At 41.2% G+C, this 13,067-nt stretch overlaps 1 protein-coding gene across 1 annotated transcript in view; it reads left to right on the forward strand.

The window, feature by feature from the left end:
- ITGBL1 (integrin subunit beta like 1) overlaps nucleotides 1–13,067 on the forward strand; it is a 1,428,718-nt gene that overhangs the window by 1,011,045 nt on the left and 404,606 nt on the right. The window lies entirely within an intron of this gene.

Below are 13,067 nucleotides of genomic sequence, written 5' to 3' on the forward strand. Positions count from 1 at the left end.
ATTGGTGCTGTCAATTTCAATAAATCTATTGGATAATTCAAAATAAATTGCCACGGTCTCTTCGTTGTTTAAATGTTTTTACTGTTTTTGTTTTGTTGTATATATTTATATGTTATTAAAGTTTTATATTCCTACTACTTTGTTGGAGTGCTATATATTTTTTATGTGACACATAATTGTAAAAACTTTGATGTACAAAGAGTCATTCCTGGAATCTTCCGCTTCAGGCTCGGTCCCCTCCCCAATCACAATACAGGATAGTTTTCAGATAGTAGGAACACGTGTGGTGTGACGGATCTCATCGGGTGTGGGCCTTGATCTACTATAACTCCTTTGAAGAGGGGTGATTCTTTACAGCTGGGGCCATAAACTACATCTGCAGGGCTAGCTGATAGCCTGGACAATCGGACACAGAGGAAGAGGAGTGTCACAGGGTGCGGTAGTGAATAGGGCGAAAGGGAGGTGTCGGGCGGGCACAGTGTGATTCTCAGGGAAGAGCAGCGCAGATGGGGGGAGGTTTATTGCCCATGCATAAGACAGAGAGCGGGGGTGACCAGTGCCTGGGGAAGATGCTTGCGAGGGTGAGGAGCCATGCTACGAATCGACAGCGTGCAGAGAGTGGGTCTGGTCAAGACATCTAAAATGGCTGCCGTGCACGACAAAAGTGTGGCATTTCAAAAAAGGCAAGATGGCGCAGACAATGTTTTTCAACACTTCCTCATTTCCTTCGAATCGAACGTTAACAGACGTTGGGGCATATTACCAAAGTTAAGCGATATTTATCGCTAACGATGCTTACCAACCAATTTTTTACCACTAAGCATCGTCAGAAATTATCGAAGATAAACCTTACTATTATCAAGGTTTATCGCAAATGCGATAATAAACGGCCGCAATGCATGAATATCGCTAAAAACTCAGCGATATTCATGCATTACCGAGCTAATACTCTTAGCCATGTTATCCACCTCCCATTGGATAACATGGCTAAGAACTGCTCAGGGCAGGTGTTACTTTTTGGAGATATTCGCGCTTAGCGCGAATATCTCCAAAAGTTGGTAATAGGAGATAGATATCTTGCATGTTGTAATGCAAGTTATTGTGGTATATGGAACTCATACCATAATCTCTCAGGAAAGCAGAAACTGATCCTTTTGGGACCGCCTAAAAAGGCCTAGGGGGTGAGGAGTACTCTACTTTGCCCCCTTTTCACGTTCCGAACTATTTTATTTTACTCTCTTCTGTAATTACACAAAATACCAGCGATAAGATGCATCGGAGACACACAGTGAGAGAAAGGAGGCCGGAGATGAAGAAGACATGTCAAATACACATTGGAGATAATATAGTGGCAGAAGGGAAGTAAATATGAGTAAACTTACCATGTAACATAAAAATGTTGCACTCTATACTATAAGTCTCATTTTATACTACAATCACTTCGCTACAACCTCATAAATTAAAAATAAAAATAAATAATGTCTCAAACAATTTTTGATTTCTAAATATAAATTTATTCTTCAAAATTTTCTAAATTTGAAACAACTAGTAACATGTCCTCATCAGTAATTTCCTCTTCAATCATCTCATCTGGAATCTCCTCATTAAAAGTCTGCAATGATGATTCTTGTAACTCTATGGTCTCCAAACACTCGATAAATTCGCCATCAAGAGATTGATCAAAAAAATCATTCAAGTCATCTCCTCCTTCTGACAATATTTCATTATTGGTGCTGTCCATTTCAATCAATGTAGTGGAATCATTCAAGTCATCTCCTCGTGACAATATTTCATTATTGGTGCTCTCAATTTCAATCAATGTAGTGGAATCATTCAAGTCATCTCCTCCTTGTAACAATATTTCATTATTGGTCCTGTCCATTTCAATCAATCTAATGGAATCATACAAGCCATCTCCTCCTTGTGACAATATTTCATTATTGGTGCTCTCAATTTCAATCAATGTAGTGGAATCATTCAAGTCATCTCCTTGTGACAATATTTCATTCTTGGTGCTGTCCATTTCAATCAATCTAATGGAATCATACAAGTCATGTCCTCCTTGTGACAATATTTCATTATTGGTGCTCTCAATTTCAATCAATGTAGTGGACAATTCAAAAGAAATTGCCACGGTCTCTTCATTGTGAGCCATTTTATTTTGAAATTGCTTGCTGTAAATTGCAGAAAAAAATAATCACTTTCATTTATCGTTTTTAGTAATACATAATATAAAACTAACTTCATCAAGTATTTAGTATAACAGAAGGACTGCAAATAAATAACAGAAAACATTTTTCAAATTATCTTCAAGTGTACAACATAGTTCCCCTTACAAATTAACAACTCACCTTTTTAAAAGTAGCAGAAGTGTTAGTACTGTGTAAATCAAACACCAGAAATTCACCACCAAAAATTCCTCACAAATGTACCTCAGACAGTAGTATCACAAAATGGCTGTGGTTTCCTCTCATTTGACATATATACATAACCAATTAACTTTCATCACACACAAATACAAAACCAAAGTAACATTTTAATTGGTTCTAAATTTCAACACTTTCAAATGTGTTTTCCCCATGCAATTTTCCATAGGACATTTACATACGTCTACAGCCTGAATGGCTGAACGGAATTACACCAAACTTGGCAAAATGGTACATCAAACCTAAGAGGTCAGGAAGGATCTACTATGCCCCCTTATGGTCATTTCCCCCTTCGCTTTGGCCTCCTCTTGTCTCTCAATCCTACCGAGAGACAAGATGGCGGCCGCTACGGACTGTTTGGAATGTTGACAGACGCCGGAGAACCAATCAGCTTCGCAAAGCTCCGTAACGCGAAAAGTACGCGAAGCGGAGCGCTGTTACAGATATATATCTTTTTTTGAACGTTAATTTCTCAAAATCCACTGGAGCACATATATTGAGACCTAGCAAAGGCACATCGGGCTACCAGTCCCTAATATTTTGCCAAGTTTCGTGCAAATCCATTCAGGTGTTCGATTATTATTATTATTATTTTTTTTTGCCCCGCGGGGCCCTTTTAAAACCTCCACATCAAACCTAGGGGGTCAGCGAGGATCTACTATTCCCCCTTATGGTCATTTGCCCCTTCGCTTTGGCCTCCTCTTGTCTCTCGATCCTACCGAGAGACAAGATGGCGGCCGCTACGGACTGTTTGGAATGTTGACAGACGCCGGAGAACCAATCAGCTTCGCTTCACAAAGCTCCGTTGCGCGAAAAGTACGCGTCCTAGGACGCTGCCCGGTCCGCTGTTACAGATATATATCTTTTTTTAAACGTTAATTTCTCAAAATCCACTGGAGCACATATATTGAGACCTACAAAAGGCACATCGGGCTACCAGTCCCTACAATTTTGCCAAGTTTCGTGCAAATCCATTCAGCCGTTCGGGCTAAAAGTGAGGCCAACCGCCCTATGGAAAACTCAATGTTAAAAACACGTTTTGGGACCCCCCTTTTTTCTCGGCCCCCCCTTGACGAACCCCCCCCAAATTTTCAAGGGCTGCTCAGAAACAAAATGTGCCATTTTCCTGAAAATTTCAGCCAATTCCGTCCACAAACGCCAAAGTTATTAGACATAGAATTTTCAAAAAACCCATAGAGAAAAAATCCTAACTATATATACCTACTGGCGACCGCCAGTAGGTAATATATATATATATATATATATATATATATATATATATATATATATATATATATATATATATATATATATATATATATATATATATATATATATATATTCCAGCTCCAACCGTCCCTCAATCCAAGAAAACGATCACGCACTCGCGGCGGTGTAAGATGCTCAATTTCATTTTCGGCTTTTCCAACAAACAGACAGACGCGTTTCGGACTGCAAGTCCTTCGTCAGTGTCAATGCGTGCAGTGTAACCCAGCACCCTATGTACACACTTCACTTCCTGTCACATGTGAAGGGAAAAATAGACACCATTGCATACTGAGTAAATGGAGCGGCCATTTCTAAGTGAGTCAGTGACACACATAGTTCTATTTGCACCATGTGAGTTAACTCTTGGTTTATACTGATTCCTTCATTCACTTAATTGCAGTGAGAAATGTTGATCTCGCCGTGGATCGGCAAATCACGGAATCCTGCGAATCCTATTTACAAAGTATTTACATAAATTTCAAAATGCCAAATCAAATTAATGTTCATAGTCCCATTGTACCAGGGGTTGCATGTAAATCATCGTCATTCATATTTCATCTAAAGCAAACCCAAGTCGGTCACAAGTCACAGAATCTCGCCGTGTATCGGCGTGTCACCGACTATGGCAGACCGGCAAAGTCTTAATCAAACAAAAAATTTGCATTATATACAATATATACAATATATCCAAGTTCATCCCGCAAGGTCATCATTGCATATTGTTCCTTATCATTTATAATGAGTTGTATTCAATATTAGGTAAGCTAAAATGTTCCACCTAAATCGTCAACTAAATGTGACTATAATATAGAAGCCTATGCAAGTGGTCAACATTTTACTGTAAAATTAGAGGGGGAACAAGAAAAAGGGTGGGGAGGAGGAAGGTACGTCAATGGTGGGGGGAAGAATAAGATAGATGAGAGAAGAAAAGAAAGAGGAGAAGTAAAGAAATAAGATATATCTAAAATTAACAAAGAAGAAGAAATTACAAAGCCAGCAAATATAATCTGACTGTGACTGCAAAAACACATGTGCCATACATGTGTAGGAAAGACAACACAGAGCGAGTATGCATAGGCAAATATAACTACAGGTTCCAAAGTTCACATTTCATTCAGGAACTCCTGCATATGTACATTAACAACGCTCTGTTCAGAAGGGGGAATGTTTGAGATCTATATCTATTTACCCAGATGGACACCCAATTCCTCTCCAATATTCAGACCCCCAGGCTGTTTCGTCTGCATGTCAATTATATGACGTGATTCTAGTCTACGTAGACGTGTGAGTCTGTCCCCTCCTCTGGGGTTAAGGGGGACATGATCTATTCCAAAATATTGGAGAAGTTCTCGATTGTTCTGGTGCGATTGGGCGAAATGTCTCGCCACAGGGTATGTCATGTCCTTGTTCATAATGGCCCGTTGATGTTCTAAGACACGCAATTTAACCCCATTTATTGTACTCCCTATATATTTGTGCCCGCAGGGACACACAAGGCAGTACACCACGTATGGTGTTGTACAGGTTATAAAATGCTTAATCTTCTTCAGTTGTTTCAGGCCTGGGACAGAATAAGAGAGTATTCTCCGGCTATTTTCACATGCGCGGCATTTCCCGCAGGGAAAAAATCCAGCCATGTCTCTCAATGTGCCCTGTCCGGGAATTTTCATAGGTGTTAGATGGCTCTGTACCACCATATCCTTGATGGAACGTGATTTCCGGAAAGTTATGAGTGGTCTCTCCGGCACATCACACCCAATTACTGGATCAGTACGCAATATATGCCAGCTTTTGTTTAGCATCCCTCTGAGGGCATTCGCTCCCTCTGAGAATGTAGTGATCATTCTGAATTTGTTAGTCTTTTCGCTGTCTCCCTTTCTCTTAGATTCGCACGTTAGAAGCTGTCGCCTGGGGATCCTAGACACTTTCTTCAAAGTTAAGTCTAATAATTCTGGATCATACCCTCTCATGCGAAATCTCCGCGTGCACTCCTTTGCAGCTATTGTAAAGTCCTCCTCACGGGAACAATTACGTCTCAGCCTTAGTAATTCGCCGTAAGGGATGCTTTTTACTAGGCTAGGTGGGTGACTACTCTTAGCGTGAAGAATACTGTTCCCTGCCGTGGGTTTTCTGTAGAGGGTAGTTTGTAACTTTTCTTCCTCTACAAAAACTTTAAGATCTAAGTAGTGAACTTCCTCACTACTGACATCGGCAGTGAATATCAAATGCAGATCATTGTTATTCAGATCCCTGATAAAATTGTTTGCTTCTGTGGAGGAGCCCCTCCACACCACAAACAGGTCGTCGATGTAACGACGCCACATCACAATGTTATCTGCCCATTTGCTGTTTTCACCGGCAAGGGCCACCTGCTCCTCCCACCAGCCCACGAATAAATTCGCGTAGCTGGGGGCGAAGCAGGTTCCCATAGCCGTCCCCGAGATTTGTTTAAACAGGGTATCCTGAAATAAAAATATGTTATTTTGCAAACAGAATTCCAGCATTTCAGTTAACATGACACCATGCTCCCTGTATTTCCCGGGTCTCTTATCAAGGAAATATTTAACGGCCTTCACCCCCAGATCGTGCCTTATGCAGGTGTAAAGGCTCGTGATATCAAGACTGATGAGCAGAAAAGATTTGTCCCAAGTGATGTGTTCAATCTGTTCTATGAAATGCTTCGTATCTCTCACATACGATTTTAGATTAACCACAAATTCTGCTAAAAAGTAGTCAATGTATATTGATAAGTTTTCCGTGAGTCCACCTTTAGATGGGACGATCGGTCGTCCCGGCGGATTGATTATGTCTTTGTGTACTTTTGGGAGCTGGTAGAACGTGGGAGTGATGGGTTCAGGATTTCGCAGGAATAGAAACTCATCCATATCCAGCATGGACTTATTCCGCCATTTAGTCAGGAGGTCATGATATGTCTTTATACTGCATTCATACTCCCTTACATCAGTGATGATATAATTTTCTTGATTATGCAATTGGCGGAGGGATTCTTTGCAGTACTGTTCTCTTGATAGCAGAACGATATTACCTCCCTTATCGGATGGCTTCAATATCATTTTCTCATTCTTCTGGATATTCTCCAAGGCGGATTGCTGTTCTATGGTCAGATTATGTTTCTGTTTTACATTCCACTTTTTATTGTTGTCCATTCTGTAATGTACTAGATCCTGTATGACTGCCTCTGAGAAAGTATCTATTGCATCAAAAGGCATTTGAGGATTAAACTGCGAGACAGCTCGGAAATTAGTTTGGGGTGATTCTTGCTCAATTCCGATTTCTGTTCCCGTCGTTTTGTGTCTGTTCCTCTCTTAGGTCTTCTAGTACTTGGACAGAGCGTAAATCTCTCACAGTTAAGGTGTCAGTGGGTTGTGTGGCAGCTTTCTTTTTCTTCTTGGTTTTGTGACGTGACTCCCCATCACTGGGTTTCATCTTATAGAACTTGTGTAGCTTCATTTTTCTTACAAGTTTAAACAGGTCGATTCTTACATATATATATATATATTGCCACACGTATGTTCGCAAGAGCCTGGACACGTCTTTCGGCGGCCAGAGCGCTGGGGGCGAACAACCTCCAACTAACATCCAAGACACCTCCTATTCAAAGAAAAGAAGTGCGCCCGACCAGACTTCAGGGTTTGACAGGTACTCTTTATTCAGAAAAACGGCAGCCTGATCAACAGTCCTTTCCTTACGCGTTTCAACTACATGAGTAGTCTTGATCACAGGTTGAGCTGCATTACGGGATTCTGCGGCGTGGTTACCTCCTTATACGCCATCACGGACCACTCCCTCTTTGTGTAGTCCTCCATTACTACAGTTCCCAAGGTGCACTTTAAATGAAAAGGTCTCGCATTTATTTCTTATTTCTGAAAACGGTTTCCCTTATTGATTTCAGTTCATAGTGCTAATACACTGCATAGGTTAAATAGTTCATTTAAAGTCTTTTTTCTTCGCTCATACATTGTGGCTGCAGTTACAATTTTCAGTATAAGCCGGTACCTGTTGCCTGATATCCGAGCGTGATGGACATTTGTGCTTCACCTTCACTCGCCTCACAGTATTATTCTTGAGCAAATCTTCGCCGGAACCCCGTGCTTGCTGGGATACTCCGTGCTGCCTCCAGAAGATTGCGGGCGGGTCCTGCTCTTTCCAAAGTTACATTGCCACACGTTTGTTCGCAAGAGCCTGGACACTTCTGTAGCGTTGGGGCCCTAGGCCCACATGGTGGAAGGAATGAGACACAGGACACCAGTTAGGGGATAGCAGATCTGGCCACGAGCACGTGCGCTCTGGCTCTTTTATTGGCAGCGTCACCTGACCCAGTGACGTCTGTGGTGGGTGGGTGTACAGTGTATGGTTACACTGCAAACAACTAGACTGTGTCCTGGCAGGACACTACAACTTCTTTGGGCGGCCAGAGCGCTGGGGGCGAACAACCTCCAATTAACATCCAAGACAGACTTATACTGAAAATTGTAACTGCAGCCACAATGTATGAGCGAAGAAAAAAGACTTTAAATGAACTATTTAACCTATGCAGTGTATTAGCACTATGAACTGAAATCAATAAGGGAAACCGTTTTCAGAAATAAGAAATAAATGCGAGACCTTTTCATTTAAAGTGCACCTTGGGAACTGTAGTAATGGAGGACTACACAAAGAGGGAGTGGTCCGTGATGGCGTATAAGGAGGTAACCACGCCGCAGAATCCCGTAATGCAGCTCAACCTGTGATCAAGACTACTCATGTAGTTGAAACGCGTAAGGAAAGGACTGTTAATCAGGCTGCCGTTTTTCTGAATAAAGAGTACCTGTCAAACCCTGAAGTCTGGTCGGGCGCACTTCTTTTCTTTGAATAGGAGGTGTCTTGGATGTTAATTGGAGGTTGTTCGCCCCCAGCGCTCTGGCCGCCCAAAGAAGTGTCCAGGCTCTTGCGAACAAACGTGTGGCAATGTAACTTTGGAAAGAGCAGGACCCGCCCGCAATCTTCTGGAGGCAGCACGGAGTATCCCAGCAAGCACGGAGTTCCGGCGAAGATTTGCTCAAGAATAATACTGTGAGGCGAGGGAAGGTGAAGCACAAATGTGCATCACGCTCGGACATCAGGCAACAGGTACCGGCTTATACTGAAAATTGTAACTGCAGCCACAATGTATGAGCGAAGAAAAAAGACTTTAAATGAACTATTTAACCTATGCAGTGTATTAGCACTATGAACTGAAATCAATAGGGGAAACCGTTTTCAGAAATAAGAAATAAATGCGAGACCTTTTCATTTAAAGTGCACATTGGAATCTGTAGTAATGGAGGACTACACAAAGAGGGAGTGGTCCGTGATGGCGTATAAGGAGGTAACCACGCCGCAGAATCCCGTAATGCAGCTCAACCTGTGATCAAGACTACTCATGTAGTTGAAACGCGTAAGGAAAGGACTGTTAATCAGGCTGCCGTTTTTCTGAATAAAGAGTACCTGTCAAACCCTGAAGTCTGGTCGGGCGCACTTCTTTTCTTTGAATAGGAGGTGTCTTGGATGTTAATTGGAGGTTGTTCGCCCCCAGCGCTCTGGCCGCCCAAAGAAGTGTCCAGGCTCTTGCGAACAAACGTGTGGCAATGTAACTTTGGAAAGAGCAGGACCCGCCCGCAATCTTCTGGAGGCAGCACGGAGTATCCCAGCAAGCACGGAGTTCCGGCGAAGATTTGCTCAAGAATAATACTGTGAGGCGAGGGAAGGTGAAGCACAAATGTGCATCACGCTCGGACATCAGGCAACAGGTACCGGCTTATACTGAAAATTGTAACTGCAGCCACAATGTATGAGCGAAGAAAAAAGACTTTAAATGAACTATTTAACCTATGCAGTGTATTAGCACTATGAACTGAAATCAATAAGGGAAACCGTTTTCAGAAATAAGAAATAAATGCGAGACCTTTTCATTTAAAGTGCACATTGGAATCTGTAGTAATGGAGGACTACACAAAGAGGGAGTGGTCCGTGATGGCGTATAAGGAGGTAACCACGCCGCAGAATCCCGTAATGCAGCTCAACCTGTGATCAAGACTACTCATGTAGTTGAAACGCGTAAGGAAAGGACTGTTAATCAGGCTGCCGTTTTTCTGAATAAAGAGTACCTGTCAAACCCTGAAGTCTGGTCGGGCGCACTTCTTTTCTTTGAATAGGAGGTGTCTTGGATATATATATATATATATATATATATATATATATATATATCATACAATTCTCTTGCCTTACAGGAAGAAAATGAGCTGCACTCACCACGGTAAGGAAAAGGTTTCCATTTATTCACTACGCAGCGTTGGCAGTTCTGATGCATTTCGGTCACATTTGACCTTTTTCAAAGATAAGCCAAAGCATTGTGGAAACCGGAAAGCGCACCACACAAGTAGTTACTAATTTTAAATTTCTTGCCCCCTGATGGACGCCCCGATGGGCTGAACTCTTGCATGATGGTACTTGTTGTGCGTTTTGGTGTATACAGTGTTTACACTCCAATGGGTGATGCCGATTTTCCTGGTGCTGATTACCATGGCTCCATAGCATGCTCTTTTAAACATGCAGGAGTCCTGACCAAAGTCCAATCCTTGGCAGCTGCCTTATGCCCTTATTTTTGCTATGGCAAAGTCAACAAACAAAGTCCAATTTCGGGCATTTTACCTCGCCCTCTTATATATATATAGTGGTGCAGCATGGCAATGGTAATGTTAGTGTTTAGGGATAATAATGGTGTTTTAGGGTAAAGGGTGGTAAGGATAATTGTATGAGTTAGGGGTGGGTAGTGCTAAAGGGCCATAAGGACAATTTTAGGATTTAGGGGTGGTATGGTTAATTTGAGGGTTTAGAGGTGGGAAGCGGTAAAGGGTGGTATGAGTAATTTAAGGGTTTTGGGGGTGGGTAGTGGTAAAGGGTGATTTTAGGTTTTAGGGGTGGTTAGCAGGTACTTTTAGGGTTTAGGGGTGGGTAGTGGTAAAGGTTGGTACAGGTCACTTTAGGGTTTAGGGTTAAAAGGGTAATTTGGGGGTTTAGGGGTGCTTTGTGGCAAGGGGTGGTAAGGGTAATTTTAGAGTTTAGGGTTGGATGATTGTAAAGGGTGTTAGGGTTAAAGTTAGACTTATGGGGTGGGTTGTGGTAATGGGTGGTAAGGGTAAATTCAGAGTTTAGGGGTGGGCAGTGGTAAAGAGTGGTAAGAATAATTATAGGCTTTGGGATGGTAAGGGTAATTTTAAGGTTTAGGAGTATGCGTGGTAAAGGGTTGTAAGGAGTAAATATAAAAAAAGGGGGGTTTGGAGCCCCCCAAATAAGAAAAATTATAATATTTAAAAAAATCTTATCGTTTTCCTAGCAAGACACTTAAACTAAACATAGAGTGCACAATGATGTTCTGCAGGGCTCCTTCTTGATGGAATGAGGTGCTTTTAGCGGCCAACGAAGGTGTGGGCACAAAGTAAACTAAAAAGTGAAGTACAGGTCTACAACAGAGGTACACTGAATAAAAACAGGAATACCCTTTATTACCTTCGGGGTGCGTATGTCAACTTTTTTCTGCTGAGTATGGCAACAGTACTACACTCAGCAGAAAACAAGCCTACTTGTGCACACATTTTATAACATATATAACATATGCTATTTTACTATTGAAGATAAAAAGGTCCTGGCAAATAAAACAGTGCTTCTGAGCATTATGCGGCATAAACTCTTTCTTTTTTGGTGAATAGCATTTTCAATACGTAGTAAATTAGTTTTTCTTGTTTATAAAACCTCATATGTTTGGCGTTGTGTTTAATGATCTCTTTTGCATTTATGTGCATTGAATGAGCAAAATACTATTACCACAGAATATGCTGCATAATGTCGAATTATTTGCTTTTTCTTCCTGCATAATCTATTCAACCGTGCTGCATAATTTGCTTCTCCAGTGCTGCATAATTCATTTTGGCCTTCCAAATAGACCTGCTTTCTCTGAGACACCCTATTTTGTAAAAATGTAATTAGCATTAAAATCCACAAGGGTTCCTGCTGGGTGTAAATGCTTTTCCTGCGGTGGCATTCTCCGCCACGAGTGTGGAGAATTCAAGAAATGTATATTTGGGAGCATTTTCAAACTCTCCTCTGAACTCTTCCCACCCTGAAAATGTTAGAGATGTTTTTCACCAATCTTAAAAGTGCGTTATCACTAAATAAAACCATGCAGGCAAATAACACCAGCTGCAATTCAATAAGAAATAATGATGAAAAATTACAATGCGAGAAAATGTAAGAAATATAAATATACATTTAGAATTAGCCATGAATTCCAATAGATCTGTATTTATTAGTCGTTACCCCTATTGTCTATTATAATGCTACAAACCTGTTGGGCATTTAAGATAAATGTTATTACTTTAAAACATCCTCCACTTAGTTTAAAACTAGCAAAGGATCAAATATATGCCATATTCTACAAGAGTTCATACCACTTCTGACAAGAAGATGAGATATTAACTTCTCTGTTTGTGATGATACAATTGTACATACGAAAATTATACGGTGAAGTGTTTATAAACCAACCTTTCAAGTTCAAGTTCAAGTTCGGGCATTTATATAGCGCACTACTCACCCAGAGGGTCTCAAGGCGCTAAGTTTCAAAGTCCAGAGAGCCTGCCTTCCCAAAATAAAAACAATACGAGTTGCACACAATCCTCAGAAAAGGCAAGATACACATCAGGAACAAAATATAGGTCCCCGTGGAATTTTAAGTCTGGACTAAAGTTAGAAATGACTCAGGTGAATATTGATTCAAAGAGCTTACATAAGATGTATGAGATAGTAATGCTACGTGAGTGAAGCTCGAATATTTAACGAGGCCTTTTCTCACTACTGATTTAAATTCAAGCTTCGGAAAAAAAGATAATTGCAAAATGCCTCCTTCAGACCCTAGCAATTCTAATATATAAAATAGATCTAGTGATTTTTGTATCCCAGAGTACGCAGTTCGAATAATTTGTTCAGATTTAATTAAAAACAGCAGGGAGTTAGGCTCTGCACAGAAAACTCATTGCAGCCAGATTAAGTAACCAGCCAAAGCGTGACGCCAATCTGATGTCATATAGTTCAAGTCTTATGACTTTAAGAAGATCCGGGTTAAAGAAGCCTAGAACCTTCCTGCAGATTGCTGCTTCTATTGCATTCAGAACATATTTACAGATCGGAAACCACTCTTCCGGACTGTGGGTCAAGACTGGGAGCACCTTAGTCAAATAAGCCCATTTATATGCCAGGATACAATAACCCCCGTGCTCGAGACTAAGGGGCTGATTATGATGATGGCGATGAAACCACCACCAGCAGCCTGCCGGTGGC

This window comes from Lissotriton helveticus, chromosome 8 (assembly GCF_964261635.1).
Source record: "Lissotriton helveticus chromosome 8, aLisHel1.1, whole genome shotgun sequence".
NCBI lineage: Eukaryota > Metazoa > Chordata > Amphibia > Caudata > Salamandridae > Lissotriton > Lissotriton helveticus.